The 17729-nt window shown below is 40.4% G+C and overlaps 1 long non-coding RNA gene across 1 annotated transcript; it reads right to left on the reverse strand.

The window, feature by feature from the left end:
- Positions 1 to 1025: 1025 nt before the first annotated feature.
- Positions 1026 to 17174, reverse strand: LOC123483124. Its single transcript, XR_006658080.1, has 3 exons — positions 17056 to 17174; positions 1309 to 1425; positions 1026 to 1057 (listed from the first exon to the last, which is right to left on the reverse strand). It is a non-coding gene; the product is annotated as an uncharacterized LOC123483124 (long non-coding RNA).
- Between the last annotated feature and the right edge of the window lie 555 nt (positions 17175 to 17729).

Raw genomic sequence — 17729 nt, forward strand, 5'->3', positions numbered from 1 at the left:
TGCTTGTTTCCTGGTTGTTGTCTCAATCTGTCTCAGCTCATGTTCATTATTGACCTCTCCTGTTCCACCCTCTGTGATGTAGAGCTCTGTGTAGATCTTATTGAGAAGTGTTGGGTTTCCTTGTTTAGCAATCCCCTCAAATACACACCGAAACTTCTTCTTTAGATTAGATTTGAGTTCACGTTGGCAAATCACAGCAAGCTCATCTGAATGAAGAAATAACACAGAGGATATTAATATTCCGTCTGTTTTAATGCCTACAGTATTGTGGGACTGTTATAAAATGTTACATTATAATAATTTATTCGCTTAACTGACTGTATAAATGTGTAAATGTTTTCATAATGCATTACAGACTGGTATGACTGATTATAGTATTATTGGAATTCTCTCTCTCTCTCTCTCTCTCTCTCTCTCTCTCTCTATCTATCTCTCTCTCTCTCAACACAACACAACACAACACAACACATCCCTGCTGCTACTTGATGAGGTCACTAGATGTTGTGTTAAGGCTGCTACAATATCATTGAGTTACACAGCTACTTTAGCTGTACTTTAGCTACAGCTTTTAAATGTTCTAAAACAGCATTCAACATGAGGCAGACAGCTCTTACTTTTCTCCAGTGTGTCAGCAAGCTCCTTCTGGTTCATTTTCCTCAGGACGTGCAGTGTGATCTTCAGAGCCCCTTCTCTGGCACTGCTCTCCTGCTTCTCATCTTCAGCATCCATCACTTCCGTATCCTGCTTCTGACTCTCAAAGCCTTCTGGGAGTTCTGGACTAAGAATCCTCTTGAACATCTTCAGCTCCTTCTTCACAAATGTCATAATATTCTCTTCAAGCAACTGAAATAAATCAAATAAATAAGTTAAGCAAGAGACTAAATACTTTCTCATTAACACATGAATGAATGATTGACAGATCAACTTTACTTGAGGTAAACAAAAACATATGTACATAACAGGACCACATACACTGAATATGGAGGCCAGGTCTGTTTGATTACTCTGGGAAGACTGACCACTGACAATCTCTGACTCTGATCTCTCCTGTTGGTTTCTATGGACAAAACATGAGATTACATCTCCTCATCCAGGGAGTACACACACACACACACACACACACACACACACACAGGGAGGGAGGGAATGTAGTGTTTGTTTAATTTTGTTTCAGGACTATGAAAATGGAAAAAAGGATTAGCCTATGGATTATGAAAACAACAAAAATAAATGGGAAAATGGGAGAGGAGAAATGACTAGAGACAGTGTTGTTTAACTCACTGACCATGACCCATGAGTTCTTCTTACCTTTGTTCACTAGAAAAGTCTCCCTCTCTAAAGAATATAGGTGGATGCATAGACTGGTCACTCTTCATGGACACACAGCTGGGTACAGGGGAGGCTGGTCTCTCCTGCTTGATTGGGCTTCAACACAACAGAGACAAACATTACATCTCTCATCTACTCTAATCATGTTTTTTGCTAAATGCTATATATCTGCCTCACTCTCAGAGAAATAAGTAGTACTGCTAGGTTTTACACAGTAATAATATATATCTGCCTCACTCTCAGAGAATAAAGTAGTACTGCTAGGTTTTACACAGTAATAATATATATCTGCCTCACTCTCAGAGAAATAAGTAGTACTGCTAGGTTTTACACAGTAATAATATATATTTCTGCCTCACTCTCAGAGAAATAAGTAGTACTACTAGGTTTTACACAGTAATAATATATATCTGCCTCACTCTCTGAGAAATAAGTAGTACTGCTAGGTTTTACACAGTAATAATATATATCTACCTCACTCTCAGAGAAATAAGTAGTACTGCTAGGTTTTACACAGTAATAATATATATTTCTGCCTCACTCTCAGATAAATAAGTAGTACTACTAGGTTTTACACAGTAATAATATATATCTGCCTCACTCTCTGAGAAATAAGTAGTACTGCTAGGTTTTACACAGTAATAATATATATCTGCCTCACTCTCAGAGAAATAAGTAGTACTGCTAGGTTTTACACAGTAATAATATATATTTCTGCCTCACTCTCAGAGAAATAAGTAGTACTACTAGGTTTTACACAGTAATAATATATATCTGCCTCACTCTCTGAGAAATAAGTAGTACTGCTAGGTTTTACACAGTAATAATATATATCTACCTCACTCTCAGAGAAATAAGTAGTACTGCTAGGTTTTACACAGTAATAATATATATTTCTGCCTCACTCTCAGAGAAATAAGTAGTACTACTAGGTTTTACACAGTAATAATAATATATATCTGCCTCACTCTCTGAGAAATAAGTAGTACTGCTAGGTTTTACACAGTAATAATATATATCTGCCTCACTCTCAGAGAAATAAGTAGTACTGCTAGGTTTTACACAGTAATAATATATATATCTGTCTCACTCTCTGAGAATTAAGTAGTACTGCTAGGTTTTACACATTAATAATATATATATCTGCCTCACTCTCTGAGAAATAAGTAGTACTGCTAGGTTTTACACAGTAATAATATATATCTGCCTCACTCTCAGAGAAATAAGTAGTACTGCTAGGTTTTACACAGTAATAATATATATCTGCCTCACTCTCAGAGAAATAAGTAGTACTGCTAGGTTTTACACAGTAATAATATATATCTGCCTCACTCTCTGAGAAATAAGTAGTACTGCTAGGTTTTACACAGTAATAATATATATCTACCTCACTCTCAGAGAAATAAGTAGTACTGCTAGGTTTTACACAGTAATAATATATATTTCTGCCTCACTCTCAGAGAAATAAGTAGTACTACTAGGTTTTACACAGTAATAATATATATCTGCCTCACTCTCTGAGAAATAAGTAGTACTGCTAGGTTTTACACAGTAATAATATATCTGCCTCACTCTCAGCGAAATAAGTAGTACTGCTAGTTTTTACACAGTAATAATATATATCTGTCTCACTCTCTGAGAAATAAGTAGTACTGCTAGGTTTTACACAGTAATAATATATATCTGCCTCACTCTCTGAGAAATAAGTAGTACTGCTAGGTTTTACACAGTAATAATATATATATCTGCCTCACTCTCAGAGAAATAAGTAGTACTGCTAAGTTTTACACAGTCATAATATATCTGCCTCACTCTCAGAGAAATAAGTAGTACTACTAGGTTTTACACAGTAATAATATATACCTGCCTCACTCTCAGAGAAATAAGTAGTACTGCTAGGTTTTACACAGTAATAATATATATCTGTCTCACTCTCTGAGAAATAAGTAGTACTGCTAGGTTTTACACAGTAATAATAATCAAAAAGAACGCTCGATTGAGGTGTTACTTTGGCAGATAATGTCACCCATCTAAATACATCGTTTTTTATTTATTTTTTATAATTAACTAAATGTATGTTGTTTTTGGTTCATGTCATTTTCATTGTGCTGTGCTATAAATTGTTATTGTATTGTTGTAAGTGGTAAAATGAACTAGAAAATGTCATATTTTGCAATTCTGAGTAATTACTACTTTAGTAAGGATATACACGTTATTCAGTACTACTGCAGTTGCTAAATAATTCCAATAGATGGCAGCATAAGACCATGAATTACATTTCAGAAGGTTAGTTTAGTTTTCTCCCTTGATACACCACCACTCCCCCTCACAGGAAAACTCCTGCACACACTTTTTACTGTCCCTTTCCACACTGCTAACGCAATAAGCCTGGACATTACTTTAGTCACCTCTGGTCGAGAAAAACGTATTTTCCTAGTACATTCATTGTCAGATTCATCAACCACCCGAGCCACTGCCTGTTCACCCCGCTATCATCCAATAGCGAGGTCAGTACAGGTGCATCAAAGCTGGGACTGAGAGAATGAAAAACAGCTTCTATCTCAAGGCCATCAGACTGTTAAATAGCCATCACTAGCACATTAGAGGCTGCTGCTGCCTATTGAAATCACTGTTCACTTTAATAATGTTTACATATCTTGCACTACTCATCTCATATGTATATACTGTATTCTATAATATACTACTGTATCTTAGTCCATGCCGCTCTGTCATTGCTTGTCCATATATGTATATATTCTTAAATTTCATTCCTTACTAGTTTTGTGTGTATTGGGTATATGTTGTGAAATTGTTAGATATTACTTGTTAGATATTACTGCACTGTCGGAGCTAGAAGCACAAGCATTTCGCTAAACCCGCTATAACATCTGCTAAACACGTGTATGTGACAAATACACTTTGATTTAATTTGATGTAATTTATTGGCGGGCTGGAAGATGCACTCTTGTCTTTTCTATTCCGAGGTTATTTACTCCCAATATCAGATATTACGATTATTTTCTATAATGCATGTATACTAGGGTTGAGGTTAGTGCATCTGACTAGTGATTATTTACCCGGGGTTCAACACCTGCTATAGTCACTATTTTGTTGCTCTTCCAAAAGCATCACAGGCCTAATATGAGATATATAGCTAACTAAAGTAATGAGTGACCATCTTAGAAAATCATGGGACAGATAGTATTTGGTTGCATAATATTTTATGTCAATCATATTGCTGCTTGTAGCCTATAACTGATGCTTCGTTGTCTTATGCTGCCATCTATTGGAAATATTTAGCAATTAAAAGTTATTAATTCACATACAGACATTGGTGAGGCAGCTGAGAAATAAAGTGTATTAGATCAGTCTCAAACCTGCCCCACGCCAATTGCTGGACTTTCACACAGAGGTTACTAGGTCACCCAATTCAAACCACATTTGAAAAATAAAACAAATGTGTCTTATTTATCAAGTGTTCTGTCTTGCTATTATACATATAATAAAATAACAACAAAATAATCAAAACGCAATTTAATACTATAATTGTATTTACTAAGATAATATTATTACTAAAATAGTTTATAAAAGTGTTCTAGGCTACCCTACCCTAGAATTAGGGGTTAGGGTTACGGATAAATTAGGTTATAAGTAGGGTAAGAGTTTCTGTATAGCACTTTGTGACATCTGCTGGTGTAAAAAGGGCTTTATAAATACATTTGATTGATTGTTAGGTTTAGGGTTTATATGGCAAAAAACAGCATGGGTTTATGGCACTCTTGCTCCTCCTTGTGGCCGTATGTGGGTACTACATAACTCACTCATGACACTTGCTAGGCTCATAATCTGAGGTAGCAACTGCGTCAAATCTACAAATCAATGAGCTAGACCACCCGATTAAACAACAATCACCCCATTATATCCATTTGGTTTGCAACTCAGTGAACCTGCGCAGCATTCGCTCAATTTGATGCCTACTAACGAAGATTTCGATGCATATCAAATTACCCAGCAGCCATTTAGAAACAACAAGTCGTCAAAAAAATTGTTATTTCTTAATTAAAAAATGTCTTCTGGCTGTTTAAAATCGGCCACATCTTGAAAAAGAGGACAGGGACATGCGTTTTGTTTAGATTGTACACTTTTTTCTTAAAACAAATATGGTTAACCATGACCAGAAAATGTTTAATGTTTGATGGCTATCCGCCAGCCATCGCCTCTTAAACTGTGTCTCACCTCACTATTGGTGACCACAACATCTACTCAGGTGAACAGTGTGCGCGCTCACCAAGTAGCCGTAACCTTGTTAATAATAAGTTACCTGAGGTAAACCTACAGGGTTAACGCTCACCAAGTAGCCGTAACCTTGGTAATAATAAGTTACCTGAGGTAAACCTACAGGGTTAACGCTCACCAAGTAGCAGTAACCTTGTTAATAATAAGTTACCTGAGGTAAACCTACAGGGTTAACGCAGGCAGGTCTCATTAATAACAATAGTGAAGCTGGCATTGTGACGCAGAACAATGGGCTGGGAATAGAACGTTCTGAAGGCGAGTCGGTGTCACGGAGCTCAAAAGAACTAATAGGAGCTGGTAGGGTGAAAAATGACCTAAAATGCCTGCTGTTTCGCGATTACTTTATAACTAGAGACAGAAGGTAATATTATTAAACTGGGCTCCATGGCGGATGCAATTAACTCGTTTTTATCAGAAAAAAAGCCATGTTAAAAATGACGTGTGTCCTGCCTACTTGAGGCGCCCCGAAAATAATATTCCAAAGTTTGGTCCTTGGACACAGAGGGGTTAAACACTAAAGTTACCGTCCATCTAGTGAAGAGAGGAGAACCGGACAGAGGGAGGGTAGGAAGCCAGCATCCGTCAACGAGAGAGGGAGAAGCCCTCCACGGTATTTAACAGGTGGAAGAAACAACCCGGGAGCTCCATCGGTCCACAAGAAATGCAGGCAGCCGGTGATGATGTAGTGGTAGCTAGGATAACTAGGATGCTGCTGGTAGAGTAGATAGCTTAGCTAGCTGTACCGACTAGCTTGGCTAACTAGCAGGTCGTCCGTCTGTCCCTCGTCTCGAGGATGATGACGAATCCGGTGAACCACACAATTAAACAAGAACAGCGAGTGAAAAGGATCTGGCTACACTCATTGTAGTGGCTTCCTTTCCTCTTTACCATAGCCACTGCCCTAGCCTGAAGCGGGGTTGTTTCGGACGCATACAGTCCACACTCAACGTTTCCAAACGGCCAAACATTCAATGAGATCCAGGGATATAGTGCAACAAAAATGTTTATTCTTCTTATCTAACAAAAAGGTATTCTCCAATCAACTTAAAGCAGAGATTACTTGAAATGCAAATACATAATATAATATGACCTGTCTGTCTGTATTTCTGTATGTCTATATGGTCAAAAAACTATACCGCTCCCGCATCTAGCAAGGACTCCTCCCCCGAAGGCCCAACTTCCTGCCTTTATACTAACACAATTAACACAGTACAATGAATGGGCAAGAGGGGGCCAAAAACTGAGTTACACTAATAACAAATGAATATATCTCAATCCGGTAAATAAATCATAAAGGTACGTACCTAATATTTCATCATATACATTAATATTTAATATATTTACACAAATGTACATGGAGCTCAGTATGTTCGGTCTTTTATACAAAATATGCCCAAATCGGCTCTAACATACCGGCCCCTAATTGTTGACTGCACTGAATGCACAACAATTACTTAATATTCAAACGTAGAGCCAATACAAAAACATTCTATACCAGAGCACCATTACAGTTCATAGCTATATACAAATATACAAGGTGCCATATAGGAAAATAGTCCATAGATCTCAGTCTGAGTTGAAGTGTAAAGGTGTTCAACTTCCAAAAATGTCAAGAGTTTGACGTCCACAAAATGTATGACATCAAAGAATGTAAGAGTACGACATCAACGAATCAGAGGTGCACGTGATTCAAAGATGGAGCACTGTGTGTGTGTGTGTGTGTCTCACTTCGTCGCCTCAAGGAGCAGACAGAGTTTATTGATAGGTCTCTGTAGGATATTGGTCTTAGTCTTAACCATGACGCTCCGGACAAGACCTTTGGCCCCTGGCAAAGCCTTCACCACACGCCCCATTAGCCAAGAGTTCCTTGGGGCGGTGTCATCGACGATGACCACAAGGTCACCAGGACTGAAGTTTCTCTTAGTTTTGTTCCACTTGTTCCGCTCCTGCATAAGTGGAAGATACTCCCTGATCCATCTCTTCCAGAAGAGGTCAGTGATATATTGTACTTGCTTCCATCTCCTTCTTGAGTATAGGTCACTTCTCTGGAATAGTCCTGGTGGCAGGACTGGCTTTGCTTTCAGATGAAGCAGATGGTTCGGAGTCAGGGGTTCTAGATCGTTAGGGTCATTTGTTACAGTAGTGATTGGTCTGTCGTTCATAATCGCCTCAACTTCACACAAGGCTGTCTGCAAAGCCTCATCATCCAGTACTTGCTCTTTAAGGACTGAATAGAGGATATTTTTCACCAGTCGGATCAACCTCTCCCATACCCCCCCATGGTGGGCTCCAGAGGGAGGGTTGAATGACCATGTCACTCCTTCCTTCAGTAATTTATTTTGAATCTTGTTGTGATCCAGCTCTTTCAGAGCTTCTCCTAGCTCTCTGTGTGTTCCGACAAAGTTGGTGCCATTGTCTGTTCTGATACTTGTTACTGGGCCCCTTCGACAGATGAACCTGCGCAGGGCATTGATGCAGGAATCAGTATCCAGATAACTAGCAACTTCTAGATGGACAGCTCGACTCACAAGGCAAGTAAAGATCACACCATACCGCTTCACATGAACGCGGCCTCGCTTCACCTCTATGGGGCCAAAGTAATCTATGCCCACATGGGTGAAAGGCGGCAAATCAGGTGCTACCCGATCTTGTGGAAGGTCAGCCATCTTCTGTTCCCCAGCTCTAGCTTGCATCCGCCTGCAGAAGACACAGCTCTTAAGGATCTTCCTTGCTAAGGAGTTGGCACAGGGTATCCAATATCGCTGGCGAAGTCTAGAAAGCATGTGACCTCTCCCAGAGTGGCCAACCTGCTCATGGATGTGGAGTAAGATCAGTCTGGAGATGTAGGAGTCTTTGGGCAGGATCATAGGATTCTTTAGTTCCGTAGGCATAGCAGCTTTGCTTAACCTTCCTCCTACTCTCAGAATGCCATTGTCAACTATTGGATCAAGCTTACAGATTGAGCCGCTTCTCTTGGCACATTGTTTTCCTTTTACAACTAGTGCAATTTCTTGTTTAAAGTGCTGTCGTTGCTCAAATCGAATGATGACCTTTTCTGCTTCATCTAGGTCATCTACAGACAGACTTTCTTTTCCAAACGTCAGTTTGAACTTGTCAATTTGTTCCTTCAGTGAGTTTGTCAGACTCTGATCTGATCCTGGATCAGTTTGGGTGAGAACTTTCCTTTTCTGGCTTAACTGTAGTAGAAGTCTCTTCAGTTTCAGCATCCAGGCAACTGCTTTCTTCAAGCTGTTCCATGTTGAATAGTACTCAATCAGTTTGCTGGTCGGACTCTTTTCTTCCACACATGTACTGTTTACGATGACGTCTTTTCTCACCTCTGGATCATCTGGAGGGATGGAGCCAAGCTCCTCGGGGACTTTTGGCCATTGTGTTTCTGTTTTCTCCAGGAATTCTGGTCCTTTGCGCCATCTCTTTGAGTTCAGGAAAGTTTCAACATGTAATCCTCTTGAGGCATCATCGGCTGGGTTGTGTTTGGAGTTCAAATACCTCCACTGTTTTGCTTTCGATAGGTCACGGATCATAGCAACCCTATTAGCCACAAAAGTATGGAATCTCTTGGTATCGTTGCGGATGTATTTTAGCACCGACTGGCTGTCTGTCCAGAAAGTTGACTCCTCAAGTTCAATCTGGAGCTCCAACCTTAACATCCTGTCCACTCGCACTGCCAATGTTGCTGCAGCAAGTTCCAGTCTGGGGATCGTCATCTGCTTGAGTGGAGTCACCCTTGATTTCCCCAGTATGAATGCGATGTGGACCTTTTCCATAACGTTGTGAACCTAAGGTAGCTTGCCGTGCCATAACCTTGTTCACTTGCATCACCGAAGTGATGCAGCTGTGCGGTCTTGATTTGACCAAAGTTCTCCGGCATCATACACCTGTTGATCTGGAATCTGGAGAGCTGGTCCAGCTCTGAGAGCCATCTCTTCCATGAAATAGAGTGTTCTTCAGGGATGACTTCGTCCCATCCACACTTTAGCTTGCAGAGCACTTGAAGAATTTGCTTTGCCTTTAATACGAATGGGGCGAGGAAACCTAATGGATCATAAATAGAGCTGACAGTTGAGAGAATACCTCTTCTTGTAAGGGGTCTGTTCTTGACAGTGACCTGGAAGGTAAACACATCCCTTTCAATGTTCCATCGGATTCCAAGTGCTCTTTCAACAGGCAGCTTTTCTCTGTCCAGGTTCAGTTCTTTTATCTGCTTGGCTTTGTGTTCATCAGGGATAGAAGCTAGTACAGTGCGGCTGTTGCTGACCCACTTGGTCAATTTGAACCCACCTTGAGAGCACACATCCCTGAGGTTTCTTGTGAGAGCTATGGCTTGGTCTTCTGTGGCCACTGACTTGAGGCAGTCGTCAACATAGAAGTTGGACTTGACTGTTTGAATCACCTCTTCATCGTACCCCTCACAGTTGTCTTCTGCAGTCTTTCGCAGTGCAAAGTTTGCACAACTTGGAGAGGATATAGCACCGAAAAGATGTACTGTCATTCTGTACTCCTCCAATCTTTTGTTAGTATCACCATCCGGCCACCATAGGAATCGCAGGAAGTCTAAGTCATCTTCATGGACACGTACTTGATGGAACATTCCTTCGATGTCTGCCATCATGGCAATGTGCTCTTGCCGAAATCTTAGCAAGACTCCTATAAGCGTGTTTGCCAGGTCAGGGCCTTGAAGGAGTTCACTGTTAAGAGATGTACCTTTATAGGATGATGAACAGTCAAACACCACGTGATCGTTCCTTTGCGCTTATGGTGAACGCCATGGTGTGGTATGTACCATACCTTGCCTTTCTCTCTGAGGAGCTGTTCTTGTGGTACCTTCTCGGCGTAACCTTTTGTTATCATCTCTTCCATGAAGCCTTTGTACTCTGCAGCGTAACCTTTGTCCTTCTTGAACTTCCTGATAATATTTAGAGCCCGCTGCTTTGCCATGTCACGGTTGTTTGGCAGGACTACATCTTTGTTGCGAAAGGGCAACGGTAAGTAGTAGTGATGGTCTTTGAGGGTTATGGAGCTTGATACTATCTCCATAAACCTACGATCCTCAGCTGACATCTCACTTTTCTCTTCATACTCTCTCTCAGGGGAAGTCATGGTTGTACTGATTTACAAGAAGAACCCCCAGGTCGGCCATTGAGATACGATTAGCCATCACCGTAGGGACGCCCGGATTCTTCTGCCATGGTACAACTGTTGAGAGGACCATTCATCACCCATCCAAAGAGGGTTTTCACTGCATACGGTCCGTTGCCTTGGCTATTTATGATTTGCCAGGGTTCCATTGCCTTTGGAGCATTACGCCAATCAGAAGTTCGACGTCAGCATCAATCTCCTTCAACTGAACCTCTTTCAGGTATGGCCACCTTTTGAGCTCTTTCTGAGTGGGAATGTTCTCTCTTGTCACTGGGATCTTATGTTGGGTGTAGACCTTTGGTAATGCAAGAAATGTGTCGCCTTCCACATTGCCAATCTCTAATCCAGATATCTCAAAGCTCTTGGTAGGACTCTCCTGCCCCATTGTGCGTAGCAGAATTTCAGTCGCACTGCCTTTAGCTTGCAACTGCCTCATGAGTCTCTCCGTACAAAATGTTGCTGAGCTACCAGAATCGAGAAACGCATAGGTTAACACAGACTTGCTTCCATTTGCCACCTTTACTTGAACTGGCACAATTGCAAGTGCACAATCTGTACCGGCCCCGGTATCTTCACCAGCTTCCAGTGAAACAAGAGCACTGCTGACAGTCTCCTCCCGCTTTACTGCTACACCACTCATATCTGCCTTTTGAGATCTAAATCTCTCTTCCTTCAATGTGCAGGATAGTGGGGTGCTTTCTTTGACAGCTCTGACAGGTCATCCTTCTTTTACATTCTCTGCTTAAGTGTCCTCTCATCAAACAGCCAAAACAAAGGCCTTTTGATCTCAGAAACTCAACCTTGAATTCATGTGGCTGTGCCTTCACCTGTTGGCAGTCGACCAATAAATGCGCACCAGCACAAAATATACATGAGATACTGGGAGCATCAGAAGGGTAGGTGCCTGGTCTCTTTACTTTGAATGTTTGTTCTTTTAAAGGTTTTTCAGAGTCACAATCTGCCACTACAGCTACTGTAGTGGCAAAGCTGCTTCCCCTACTCTTGGACTTGAACTGCTGTTTAAAGTCAGCTTCTGTTTTGGGTTTTAAAAACCTTTTGTTGTACAGGGGGATCTTGAATATCTCCATACAACGGATCCTGCAGTATTTTGGCCTGTTTTTCCATGAACGTTACCAGGTCACTGAACTGGGCCCTCAGGTGACTTCTCTCTAAAATATCACATGCCATAGACCTCCATTTTTCCCTTAGTTTGTAGGGGAAGTTTTGACATGATCAGCTTTATGTTGGAGGGAAGATTAAGCTCTTCCATGTTCTGTAGGTCTTGCATAGCGTTACAGCAACCTCTTAGATAGAGTGCATAACCACCCAGTCCCTTTCCATCATCGGGTTTGATGTTTGTCCAGTTCCAAGCCTTTTCCATGTAAGCAGTGGTGACTTTGATTTCATTGCCAAAGTGTTCCTTTAACAACCTCTTAGCTACTGCATAGCCTCTTCTGGCTTCCATATGCAGACAACTACGGACCAGATCCTTGGGCTGACCAGAGGTGTATTGTTCCAGGTAATAGAGCCTATCCTGGTGACTGCTTGTCTTATCTTCTATACCATGCTCAAATGCACGCATGAATGGCCTAAAGTTTAGAGGATCACCGTCAAACATAGGTATCTCCCTAACAGGGGAGTGTGGCTTGTTTGTGCTGTAGTACAAGGAGGTCAGCAATTTCATTCTGCCTTTGCATGACAGTAGAGAGGTTATCATGGCTGGTATTATGGCTGATACCCGCAGTGTTGATTCTGTGTCGATTGCTAGACCTTGCTGTTGGCTGCTGAAGAGTGTGGTTTACGACTGTTTTCGGAATAGGGTTTGATGGCTTTGTGGTCGGTTGTTGTAAAACTCTTTGTAGTGGGGTCTTTGGAACTGCACCTAATGCAGCAAACTCAACAGGTGATGGTTCAGGTTCCACATAGACCTCTGGTTCCTGTTTCTCAAAATAAGAGTTCATTCCATCTTCTTGGCTTAGTAAATGGGCTGCCACAGAATGGGATTGAGAAGTTGACTCGGTACTCTCCAGGACCTTCAGTTTGGCATTATATGCTGCTATGTCCGTTTCCAGTGCCATTTTTTCCATCCTAACATTCAGTTGAGCTTTCTCCAGTTCCAATGCATGCTTGTCTTGTAATGATGCTTGGCGAGCTAGTAGAGCTGCTCGTTCTGCCTCGGCTTTAAGGCGTTCAGAGGACACTGAGGAAGCAGTCTTAGAATACTTAGTTTTACTTGATATTTTTGACACATTGGAAATGCTGTCATGTGGTTCAATGAGCGTTTGTGGCTCAACTTCAGCCTTTTTCCATATTTCCACCTCTTTCAGGAAATGTTCATAAGTTCTCATTCTTGGTTGATAATAGTTAATGCTCTCCTGTTCCTGTTCCTCCTCTGTGACCAGCTCTAGCACAGATTCATGAGCCTTCTTAAAGTCATTGAGCACAGCATCAAATGCTTCAAGACTCTCATTCACAGTTGCAATGTTTCCTCCATCAACAAGAAGGACTTTTATTTCATTCATTTTGGTGTACACACTCCAAGTTTGCCTCTCCGGGCTGCATAGAGTGAATTTAGATGCTCCTCTGCCCTCTCCAGTGGAGTCTTATTTGGGATTTCCTCCTCCATCATTCACTTTTAGTTCACTCAATTTACAATGACACGGTTGTTGGTTTGGTTGTTAAACGTAATGCCCCTTTAGACCTCCTTTAATCTTTAAAAACACAGTCATCCATTTCAGCATATTGACCCATTTTGAATTGCACATGTGCAAGTTTGGCATTTTAGATGCGTTTTAAACATTTCATCCCGTTGAGGTTTTGTCCCTTTAATGAAGTTTTAACACGCAGTATCTTTAGATCCTTAAGTTGCATTCGTATGCGTTGATGGATTGCATTTCCAACGTTAGGCCAAATATTAGATATATGATTAGGCTACATTGTGCATAGGATCTGTGTTTCCCAAACTTAAACTTCTTAATTGTTTCCACAGCGCTGTATTTTGAATTCCATTCCCAAGTTTATCAAACATTCCAATTATAAGCACATTTGCGCTTCCATAATATGCATGATCAAACGATCGCCTTGAACAGGGCAGCTCATTCATTCGCAGTGGTTACTCACGGCTGGCGAAATCTAGGAGTTCAAATCCTTCCAAGCGAGCTGTCCTTATGGTCCGAATGCAATTACAAATAGAACAAAATCCAGCGTGTGTCCGAACCGGAGATTTCCTTCCGGTAGTAATCCTTCACGGAGTTTTTTGACTTGAGTGTAGTGGCTTCCTTTCCTCTTTACCATAGCCACTGCCCTAGCCTGAAGCGGGGTTGTTTCGGACGCATACAGTCCACACTCAACGTTTCCAAACGGCCAAACATTCAATGAGATCCAGGGATATAGTGCAACAAAAATGTTTATTCTTCTTATCTAACAAAAAGGTATTCTCCAATCAACTTAAAGCAGAGATTACTTGAAATGCAAATACATAATATAATATGACCTGTCTGTCTGTATTTCTGTATGTCTATATGGTCAAAAACTATACCGCTCCCGCATCTAGCAAGGACTCCTCCCCCGAAGGCCCAACTTCCTACCTTTATACTAACACAATTAACACAGTACAATGAATGGGCAAGAGGGGGGCCAAAAACTGAGTTACACTAATAACAAATGAATATATCTCAATCCGGTAAATAAATCATAAAGGTACGTACCTAATATTTCATCATATACATTAATATTTAATATATTTACACAAATGTACATGGAGCTCAGTATGTTCGGTCTTTTATACAAAATATGCCCAAATCGGCTCTAACACTCATACTGTCCCTGACCGTAAAGCAAAAAGCAAATTGAACAATAAACTTCGGCATCTCAACACTGTATCGAACTCTGTCGTTGTTCCCCAAGATCACCTCAGACCACTCTGCGCGTAACTGGACAATATGCTTGGCGCCAAACCGTACGTGGACGCGGACAGTTCTGTACGGGGACGCGGACAGTTCCAGAACGCGGACATGAGCAGAGCCACACAATAAACTAAACCCAGCCTTTACAGTGTCTTACAAAACCATTTATTAATTTTTTTATATGTAAAACAAACATTCAAAGTTTTTTTATAACAATATTTTGAGATCTGGGCCCATATCCAAAAAAGCGTCTCAGAGTAGAAAATTGGTCGTATAAGTGTTGTATCAGCCATTCTACTCTTATGGGTATAAATTAAAGCTATGCATGAAGTCTCTAGTCGGCAGATATTTAGGACACCTCATGAGCTGTACTAACCCGTTAAGAATTAACAGCAGGTGTCTTGATAATACTATAGAATAATGCAGTGAGTCAGTGGTTCCTGCGCCACATGTAATTGCTTTGGAGTTGTTAAAATAATGTTTAGATTTTTCTATATGATCAATCCATAAATAATATAGACCTACATGGAACAGTTTCTCTTCAGCATTTGACAATGATTTCTGTATAATAATAATGTATAATAAGTGTTGGTGATTCAATATCCTAGTTAATCATTACATGACTTTTAACACACTATCTATGTTTTGCTCAGTCTGGCAGTTACCCAGAACTATCAGAGGCTCTCTCTTGTGGCTGCTGCTGATGACAACTGCATGTATGTTATCATAATAATGATGTCTGCATAACATTTTGTCTTCATTTTGGCAGATTAACTCATGCTTATTTCTGAATATTAACTCAGGTTTTCGCCCAGCGGCAAATTAGTTGGAGCTGTGGCAGGCGTTGGACCTGTGGCCGAAAAGTGTCCAGTTTGAATCCCGGGCCGGGTGCTGGAAAGAACGGGCGGAATTGATCTGACCCCTGGAGAGCTAATGGGTTCACATCCTCAAAACATTCACCTTTCGTTGGGCCCTTGAGCAAGGCCCTTAACCCCACAACATGCTCTCCATCCAGGGGCGCTGCACTGCAGCTTGAACCTGTGCTGGTCTCAACTGTATGTGTGAGGTCTGCTGTTTGGGGGGTTAAGAACGGAGCAGAATACATGTTTTTGTTGTTTGCTGTAACTAATGGACAAAGTTGTACTGTATTGTAATGTATTGTATTGTAAAGAAGTCAGCCAGAGTTGACGTGGGCCATCGTTCAAACAAAGAGATGCCTCCCTGGCCACCAGTGTGTTTGCATATAACCAAGATCAATTCTACCCCCATACAATACTTTTATACACAGTAATTACTTTTTTTATATATAATAATAATAATAATAATAATAATAATAATAATAATAATTACTTATACACATTACATTTTGGATAGATAGTACTCAGACATCTATAGTGTTTACAGTAATGACTATTACCGATCATGATCTTTTTTAATCCCACCCCTCTGCTACTCTCAGCCCCGCCCACCTATCTCCTTAGAACATCCTCTTTTGATTTCCACCTGCCATATTTTTTTCAACTGTGCTGTGATGTCATACATGCATTTTAAACCTTTCTAGTCACATTGTATCCACAGACTAAATTAAAGGTCAATATTTTTCATAAGAGTATTATTCTGTTGTTGATTGACTGGCTATGGCTTTCCAAATCCCCAGCACTGCTATTTCTAAGGATAATTTTAAATGAATATTGGGATTTTTTTAACCATTCCTATTGTCATATATTGTCCTATATATTCTTAGCAAAAAATATTCCTATTTAATAGTAGTAGCCATAATTCATAAATGGCACCATGCAGGGTTCTATATGGAACCATTTTGGTTCAGGGAAGAAGAACCTCTAGAGTTCTGATCAAAGAACCCTATAAAAGGTTTCTATATAGAACTTTTAGTGGTTCCATATATAAAGCAGGTGATAGAACCCTTTTTGGTTTAAACAGCAGTGAAGAGTGTGTTGATTTGACGGTAGTATTGTCAGAATTCCGCTTGTAACAACGAACAACTTCTATAGATGTGTGTGTGTATGCTGGTAAAGATGTGTGTGTATGCTGGTAAAGATGTTTGTTTGTGTGTGTGTGTGTGTGTGTGTGTGTGTGTGTGTGTGTGTGTGCTGGTGAGACAACCACATATCACAGTCAAATATACAGGATACAAACATTTCATTCCAGCTATATAGCGTTTTGCAAAACAAAAATTCATACACAGAAATCTATTAATTAAAATCTCAGAACAACAATATCTGACAGACACATGAAGGTACCCATAAGCAATCATTTCTGATGGAAAAGAACAAACATGAAAATATAGATATAACGTTTTAGAAATAAACTCCTTATAAATTCTTAAACAACATTGTCATCTCACCTCTTAGCTTTGGTGTCATGTTCCCAAGAGAGATTCATTTTAGAGCGAGGGACCCCCTCCTCTCTCTCCCCAGACAGACTCATTTTAGAGGCAGGGACCCCCTCCTCTCTCTCCCCAGAGAGACTCATTTTAGAGGCAGGGCCCCCCTCCTCTCTCTCCCCAGAGAGATTCATTTTAGAGGCAGGGACCCCCTCCTCTCTCTCCCCAGAGAGACTCATTTTAGACCACTGACCCCTAAACAGAGATGCAGCATGTTGGTTGTGGTGAACACAGTGACAACTAATTCTTGAAGGTCAATTGTTCTATTTTATTCATTATCTCTTAGAAATAAAATATTTACCAACAGATACGTCCAAACGTTCAGGAGATTTAATGCAATCACATCAACATGTAGTCATGACTGATATTTTTCACCTTTTCTCCATGTAGTGGAACTAATAATAATAATAGTAATAATAATGGGGGATTGATGGAAGTTACAATATGAAATATTAAAGCTGATCTAAAACTAAAACTAAAATAAACTAAAATAAAAATGATAATAATGTCTCACTTTCTCTTGTAATAATTCCACTCATTCTAGTGTGTTGCTTTGTTCAACAGGTCTGATATGATTATGATATTATTTAATTCAATTCTTAATATCAATGTTAAGAAAAGTACGTTCAGGTTTC

Source organism: Coregonus clupeaformis, unplaced genomic scaffold, assembly GCF_020615455.1.
Source record: "Coregonus clupeaformis isolate EN_2021a unplaced genomic scaffold, ASM2061545v1 scaf0031, whole genome shotgun sequence".
In the NCBI taxonomy this organism is placed as follows: Eukaryota; Metazoa; Chordata; class Actinopteri; order Salmoniformes; family Salmonidae; genus Coregonus; species Coregonus clupeaformis.